The 8,691-nt window shown below is 41.1% G+C and overlaps 1 protein-coding gene across 1 annotated transcript in view; it reads left to right on the top strand.

The window, feature by feature from the left end:
* The first annotated feature begins 3,027 nt into the window (after positions 1 to 3,027).
* The window catches only part of ELP1 (elongator acetyltransferase complex subunit 1), a 251,155-nt gene continuing 245,491 nt past the window's right edge, over positions 3,028 to 8,691 (top strand). Inside the window, exon 1 of the mRNA XM_075526293.1 lies at positions 3,028 to 3,032. The gene's annotated coding sequence lies outside the window, so the exon portion shown is untranslated. The remainder of the gene's footprint in view (positions 3,033 to 8,691) is intronic.

The raw sequence follows: 8,691 nt of genomic DNA, 5'->3' as shown, positions 1-8,691 counted from the left end.
CTGTGACTCTGCTCATGGATCAGTGCAGAAATTACTAACGATATGTAGTATTAGAGTTTGTATGAATGCAGTTTCTGCCAGGCAGGCACTCTTGATGGCCCCGCAGGCCAGACAGTCCCTCAGCAGAAGACCCTGCAATCCTCGCACCAGCTCTGAGGCTGTGACATATCACTTATACCTCTTTTTTTCTGTTAGACCAATAGGAATAGGCTATAGACATGTGTCTCAAATATATATATTTCAAACAAGGGAGAAGAGTCGAGGGGCAGCAACCTGACCCAAGATTTATGAAAGGCAAAGTAAGCATGAACTGAGGCAAAGGATTACCTCATTGCAGCTGATATTTCCTATGGGATATAAAAGATCTGTCCAAAAACTGCTTTGTTGTTACCAGCCAAGAGGTACCCAAAAGATGCAGACAGCATCCCTCATCCTCGTGCTTCACAGAAGTACCCTAGCCAGACCACCTGAACACATACGTCTTGGCACTTGTGCGTGTGAGAGCCTGAGAGGCTGAAATCAAACTGCGTAAAGATTTTGTGTAATAAAACCAGCTTCCTCTTCCTTAAGAACATGCACTAAGTTTTGTGACACTACTTTTGCACTGAAGTCCTGAGCATGGAAGGGAAGAATGCACAGCGTCTTGTAGAGGTGAAACCATCTGAGGGATTATTGTGATAAGGACAACCTTACAGCGGTTACTACAAATCACAGAAACTTGAGTCTCAGGATCCCAGGCACAGGCAATCAGGGGAGCTAACCCATGGCAGCAGCTGAAGCTGCCAGGGCCCTGGTCTAGAAATAAAAGACAAAAGTCTTTTTCTTCCAACAATATGAACCTGTGGGAAGCAAAACAAGATGGAAAAAGAAACCCTCACAGTCACCCATGCGGACAAAAGCCACGCATAGTTTGCCTCAGACGGGAAAAGCTATTTCACTGTAAAGATGATGGGTGTCTGGAGGGCCACCCCAGGCCAGTGGCACCTCCTCTGAGTCTCAGCAAGAGGCTCCAGCTCCTCCTTCTTCTGGTTTTAACTGCCCAGCTCTGAAGACCAGACTGCAACAACAGGACAATGGGAGGTATAGTGGGAAGCAGTGTGTGGAAGTACAGAGCAGCGGTCCCCCAAATCCAGAGCTAGATTTAAAAAGTAAAAATAAAAAAATCATGACAGCTCTTCTGAAAGACGAGTAACAGCTTCTTTTTGACTACCTAAATATCACATATTATATCATGCAAGGAAAAATACCCAGCAAAAAGGACATGTAAGTCACCATTAAGAGTAGACTGAGATGACAGCCAGTCTGGGCCTGTGAGGTGGCAACACTGACCCTCTTTGCTTTTGTTTAAAGTCCCTTCAAATACTTCTTGTGGTCTTTTTTTCTGCAGAGTTATTTATTTTGAGATAAAATACATTATATGTCTATTTGTTTATGGGTTTATGTTTGTTTGTTTTCTACAACCCATTAGGTTTATAAACTCTCTTTTATCTGTCTGTTTCATTTATTTGAACTATAATAGATCAGACAGGATTAGTTGCTTAGCAACTTTTCAGTGGCAGAATCTATTTTGGAGAATTTGCTACGCTCATACTAGAGGTCAGAAAAATTTATAATATCGTAAGCCAACCAGAAAATGTGTTTCAACAACAAAGATTTCTTACAAGACTTCTATTTCAGTGAAAGAGGATTGCAGATTGCCACCAGAATGTTCTTCTGGCAAAGGGATAACATATTTAAAATGGAGAAAGTAATAGGAAGGCAGGAAAATACAGGTAGGTTTGGATGAAGCAATATTATACCTTTCTTAAGTGTATTCCATTTCTTCCTGCACTGCAGCTGTACTCTCTGCTCCTACACAGGCTGGACTCCTGTATTTGCAGAAAGGATAAACAGAATTAAACCTCTAGCTTTAGGTGAAGGTCTAATAAATCCTATTTGTTTCCTACCTGCTAATAACTGCAAAGGAGACTAACATATAACTGCACGATTAAATGAATTGAGCATATTCAGGGAATATGGCATCTGTCACAAAATATTCTACACAATGCTGAGGATATTGTAGATTTCTAGAAAACAAATTCCCTCAGATGGCAGAATAGATGGTGTCACTTTTGTGATCTTTCCCGATTTACAAAACATTCTCGAATGTAAGTTTCAGCACAACATTTACACTACTGTACTTTGGCACATATAAACCACATTCCTCTCTGCTCTTTCTCCAGAGATATTTCTAACTTTCACACTGTGATTACAACATGCAATGTGTCCCACTTGGATTCATCAAACCTGGAGATGAACGGCATCACCTCTGAGGTTTTTTGTTTTGCTTTGGGTTTTTTTAATGCTTACATTAATATTCTTGGGATCTCTACACTTAACAGAATGAGTTAACACTTGACCGGGTCTCAGCAGCACCCAAGAAGTAAGCGTATAACATGAACCCGAAGTCCTTTATGCACTGGCATTCAGCACATAAAATATACGTTTTAGAAATGTGCTATTACCCCCCTACTCTAAGTGACCTTACGGAAATTATGTGCAGTTTTTCCCTTTTAGGACTTTAGATAAGAACTGAATACCAAAATCGAAAAAATGCAAGCTTTGTTTTAAAAGAGAATTTTCCCAAGTGAAAAGTACAAAGCCTGCCCTAAGATTTTTCAGTGACCTTTTCTCCTGAATATATGAACAGTAGTCTGCATTCTGGACTCTTTTGGGGTTAATCTGTTTGCCAAGAGCCTTTGCCTTTTCCTCTGTACTTTAAACCAAATACAAGTCTTTGTTCTCTCACAGCATGCATTTGCCCCTTCATGAAAAGCCTCTTCCGTAGAGTAGGTAGGTAAATGACTCATGCAATGACCTCTCATCACTTTTAACATTTGCATGGAGCTGTTTTACCTGGACATTTTGTTTGGATACATGCACCAAACTGGTTATCTTGGGGCAGGAGAGGATACACATTAACTGAAAACTGAAAACCACAGGCAAAATTTAGGAAAATTATTGTTAGTGAAACCAGATATGCTCAGCACAAACTAAAAATATCTCATGGGGTTTTTTGACAATTAAGAAAAAAAAAAAATTTAGGAGGTTACTTTTCAATATTTCCTGTTCCCTATAAAATTCTGCAAACTTTGGAAGATAATCAGCTCCCAGCCAACTTTACAAACACTGTTCATTTTTCACTGCTTCCCTCTTTATATAATCATTTCCCTTGGGTCAGCCAGTTTAATGCCTTTTTTGGACTAACCTGAATGACTACACAAGACCTCAAGTAAGGGAGAAGACAATCAGTTCTCTTTCCTCTTGTTATTTCCAATATTATCTGAGAAACTTGTTTTAAGGAAGGAGAAGGAATATTGCTGCATTAATACAATGGTCAGATAAAGCCACCGGGCGCTGTTTGTCTGCTACCAGGGTATTGAGTAGCAATAGAGGAAAATGAGGTTTAGAGATAATTAATTTCCAGGGATAGCACACTCTTTATGAATAATAGAATTTATCCCATCTCTCAGGCGGAATTTTAGATTGAGATTTACATTATTCAAGGTTTTTTGAGGGAGAGTTCATAGTAATTTTTCAGTGAGAAAACTGGTAATTTCTTCAAAGCAATCACTCATAAGAATAAAATCCCCACTTTGATGTTTCACCATTTTAAGTTTAGCTAGCTTTTTGATGACTATTATAACAGAATAAAATAATATGACTGTTGCGTGGTATTAGTGCATTGGCTAGATAGCAAATGCTCTAGTTAATGTTCCAGTGCAGTTTCACATCCTTAAAAATTAATGAAACATTCATCTTTGCAAGTGGAGCTTTCCATGCAGAATGTCACAATTATAGTTTTTGAAAAACTGAGCCAGTTTTCATCTGCTGCTTTCAAGTCAGCTAAAGGTGACTCTTACCTTTCCTTCTACTACAGAAGAAAAATTTAAATACCCTGCAGAGGTCTTAATGGTGGTCCAATGCCCCTGAGAGGTCTGACAGCAGAACCGCACTGCAGTTGCAGGCTTCATGTGTTGGTGGCACACAGGCTGTATAGACCTTGAGGAGCAAGCACGTCAGGGAAATGGGAAGGCATTGCAGCCCTCCTATCAGGCACTGCAAGACAAAAACTTACACTGTCACCTCGAAAACAGTTCAGGTCATGCCAAGTCCACCTGATGCAGCTGATGGAGAGCTCGCTCTGCAGAGGCTCCAATCTGGCAGGAGGTGAGTCAGCTATCTTCCAAGAGCTGCATTAAACCAATGAGCATATGTTGTACCTGAGCAGAAAAGCTGCACAACAAAAAGCATTTGGACCAGCTTGAAATGACCTGCACAGGACTGTATAGAGAAGAGGAGCTTCCGGATGCTCAGTCACAAAGCATATGTGATGTCCTCAGAAACAGACAGGTTCATAAACTGGGAGAGATGGAAATGGACAGTGTGAGAGCTTCTTATCTTTAATCTAATGTCATGACTTTCTTCAACCTCTTAAGTTCCTGTCCAATGCAATAAGTGTAAGCTGCCAATGTTAAAAATGCTCAGAAGGTGCCTTATGTGATTTCATAGGCAAACAGCTGGGGTACTTAATGGCTATGTTGGTGAACACTCCCTTTTTCTGCATCCAAAATGCACTGACTGAACAAACCTCACTTTCATGCCAGCTGGTAATCACCCTTACTCAAAATGTGTACGCACATACTTATTTCCTTTCATTTATTTGCCAGAACCATTCAAAATTATCCGCTAAAACAATAAATAAAAGAAATTGAAAATTTTCAGGCTGACACTTTTTTTTATAAGCTTAAATCAAAACCCAAAGAAACTCAAAGCCAGTGAAGAGTCTTCTTGTATGCAACGAGCTCAGTGTTTGCTGTGCTCATTGAGTGTGATCTCAACCAGCACATTCAAGCTTCCAGAAGAATAATGCCACCTTGGAGCTACGCAATCTTTTCACCAGCTGGAGGCAGATTTTAAACACTGACTGATCTGGGAAAGCAAGAACCATGCACACCCACATTGAGAAAGCATCTTTTCCAGTAGTTTTCTTGGTTCAGACCTCTGCCTCATTACAATTGCCAAAAATCTGAGCACTTCAGAAATTTGTCCCCCAAAACCTTTTCTGAGCACTGCTTTTGTTGTTTGGTTTGTGTTTTGGCAACATCCAGTGAATTCAGCTCAACTTAGCAAATAGTTTTTCTCACACATATGTATTTTCAGCACATGGCGATTTACCAAAAAAGTGGGCAGACACATTTGCAATCCAAAATAAGAATAGTATGATTTTAGATGCAAAAATGAAAGAGAAAATAGTCTTTGAGACTGTCAGCAAGCTGTTATATAGGTGTAGGGGGAGAAACCTTTTTCGTTATTCACAGCCATTCCTGTCTTTTTCCAGAGTAGCAAGAACCTGTACCTTGTTTCTGCTGACTAGGTTGGTGTAAATCGGGATTAATTCATGGAAGCAAATGGCATAACATGTGTAGAGGCTGGGGAACCACTGGCTTCTCTCTGAACTGTACAGAGACTTCTAAAAACTGATGACACTGACTGTACTCCTTTAGTTACTAACACGTTGCATTCATGCAAGGCTTTAAAAATGGGACAAGAATGAGTTAGAGGGACTTTAGGACAATATTAAGTCAATAAAAAGGAGGTTTTGAATTGACATTAATTGCACTTGTCATAAACGATAAAAAGGTGAAAGGAAGAAAACACTGCATAAGCAAACAGCAGGAAATTGGTATGGCAGCAGTGCTTTCATCTGGAAAACCTGATCGCATCTCGGTCCCACTCAATGAATATACAGGGTCAAGGCATGTTGCTTCAGTACGAGCCTTCATTCAGATTTGGCATACGAGTGTTGAGGAAATACATTAAACCCAGAGACATAGGACAAAGGCACACAGACAATCTTTCAGAAGCAAGGGCAGATCCAGGGCTGCTCCGGGCAAAGTCAGACTTTGTTTTGTGTTGTCTGTGCAGCATACAGCTCTGGTCTACACCTGCATTACAGAGGTTGAAAGATTCATCCGTAGGTCCCAGAAAAAGCGTAGGCTGACTATTTTTGATCTGATCTTGGCTCAGGGTAAACAGGATGCCAACTTTTAAACTCACTTGGTATTAGTTGATTTCCCAATAGAAATGAAGTCAGCACATGTCCCACAGACACTTAACTAAAATTAAGGTATCACAGTAAACTTCAGATTTTATTTAGAGTTGTGGTAACATCTCGAAAATTCTTGAGCATACTGAAGGCCTTGTTAACAGTGTTTTCATCTTAGTAGTTGCACTGTCTTGTTTAACTTCTCCAACTGAACTGCAGCAACCGGTGAGGAAAAGGAGTATTCCCCAACAGTGAGATGTTGGCTAAAGAAGTGGTAAAAGTCCTAGACTGCTATAGGCATCCTACAGGATCTGGCCTTAGTTTCATCATCCATCAGAGCTGTTGGTGATAGAAGCTCCCCACCTCCCTTAAGCAGAAACCTAATTAAGAATGAGAGGCAGAAAATTAAGAGATGTCATTTCTAACATGGGGGGAGGTGTAAAGAAGAGGTGGGTGAAGGAAGTGATCAAGATTGGCATTGTAAAGGAAAACAGAGCTCCATGGAATGGGGTCCTATGTCCTGCCTCCTTGGAAAATTCAGAGTGTTATCAACAAAATTTTGTACACTGTAGAGTGTTTGGGGATTTTCATTTGCCTGGGAAGTTTTGAGATGGTGGAGAAGGAAAAAGGAGAGTTGGCAACTGGCAACCACGCAATTTATTCGTTAGGAGATGGCACACCCTGCATTGCCTGTGAGTAGCACTGCTGTACTCAGGAGCACCGTGCTGGGACAGACGTGCACATCTGGAGCCACTGGGCTGAACCAGCTGAATGAGGAGACACTACGGCAGAACGTGATTCCCTACCAAGAGCAGAGACCTGTGCTAAGACCAGGGGGTTAAACCAGAAACTGAAATAGGATGATGGTTCAGTCACCTATGCCTTTTAATTGAACATATATTTCCTTTCAAGACCTATTATGATTTTCATATCTGAAAGGTTTTAGCAGCTATTCCCAGTATTTCTCCATTCCCATAAGCCTGCAGTTCCCACTCAGACAAAATTTCCCATTTAATAAATTTGAAGGACATGTAATAACTGATCCAGTGTAAACAAGTGAAAATAAACTTCCAAGTATGCAGAGGTAGAGAGCCTTTCTATGTTTTTCCAAGAGCGTTACTGAGGTGCAAAACAGCTTGAAGTCATCACATTGTCACTAGAAAACTCTCTTTGCTGTGTTTTGAAGGAGATGGAAGCAGTACACTAATTATCAGCCATCTGTGATGGGAGCTAGGGACTCTCACTTTCTCTCTTCCCTTCCTGCTTTTATATGTAGACAGATTCAGATCAGAATCCCTGGAGAATCAACCGAGGGATAAAAGCACATGCAGAAGGTCCCTGTTGTGAGCTGGTATGTGTCCCGCAAGTGAACATCCAAAAAAGGATTGGCTAATCATCAGTTTTCTTTTGAATATTAAGGACAGCAAAAGAGCAAAAGCCTTCCTGGCCGATCCTATGATGCTTATAATGAGCAAACAGAATAGTCCAGCCATAGGCCACACACGCAACTCACACAGAGCAACACCGAAACCTGCTTCGCATCTGCAGGGGCCGAGGAGGCTCGCGCGGGGCCGCCGACACGCTGACACCTCCAGCCACCAGCGCGACCGTGGGCTGCGGTCAGGCAATGCACGCAGGCGTCTTCCACCCTGCACGCTCTGGGGCGGGCAGAGACGGGCCTGGCTGTTTAGACAACCCTCGTCACCAAAGCAGGGGCTGTCCTTCCTGGTAGGTGGACAGAAATCAGGAGAAACCCAGAACAACACAGGTCAGCTGAATTTTCCTAGCAGCAGGAGCATCCCTTTGCGAGACACTGCTGTACCTACGACTTCTTAATCTCTACAGATTTACATAAAACAAAAATTGTCCTGGAATCATAAGTCACACACTGAATGTTACTGCACTACCAGACAGAAAACCTGAAGAAGAAATTCTCCTCTGGAAAATCCCAGGCTCTTAGGTTATAAGGGTTACGTAATGATATTTCAGCGCCTGTAATCTTTGGAAGAGCTATCCTCATCTATGAACTCTCTTCCCTCATGTTGCTTTGCCTCTAGGAATAACTTAAGCTGATTTTTTTGAGATTATTGCTGATGCAGCTCAACAGCATTTGGACTTAGTGCAAAACTGGCTGTGATACGCACAGCAACTTTCTCTATTTTCCAGACTAAACAAGCTGAAAAGAATTGCTTCTACAAGATAAGGTAGAAATTACACTGATTGTTTCAATAAAATATTTCCAAACTAAAATGTCATTAAAGACTAGACTCCCCAAAAGTTTTAAGCATTTACGTTTTCCTAGATAATAAAAGGTGCCAGTGATGGGCAATTTTAGGAAAGAAGAAATGGGAGAAAGATAACAGATAATATTAATTTTCTGAATTTTTTTCTCCAGCAAAAAGAAACCTGAAGAAAATCACCAGAGCAGCAGTAAAAGCTTTTTTTCCCAGCAATAACTTTGTGCTTTGAAGTTTGGGGAAGTCAGCTTAGTTTCAAGTTCATTGGGAACAGCCTTTCCAAGGTAGATTTATCAGATGGTGTAAGGGAAATTGCAGCACCCTCTCCACCTGTTCCTCTATCAGCATGAGCTATCACAGAACACA

This window comes from Mycteria americana, chromosome Z, assembly GCF_035582795.1.
Source record: "Mycteria americana isolate JAX WOST 10 ecotype Jacksonville Zoo and Gardens chromosome Z, USCA_MyAme_1.0, whole genome shotgun sequence".
Taxonomy (NCBI): domain Eukaryota; kingdom Metazoa; phylum Chordata; class Aves; order Ciconiiformes; family Ciconiidae; genus Mycteria; species Mycteria americana.
Note: the sequence above shows the minus strand (reverse complement) of the source record. Positions and strands in the feature narration are given on the sequence as shown.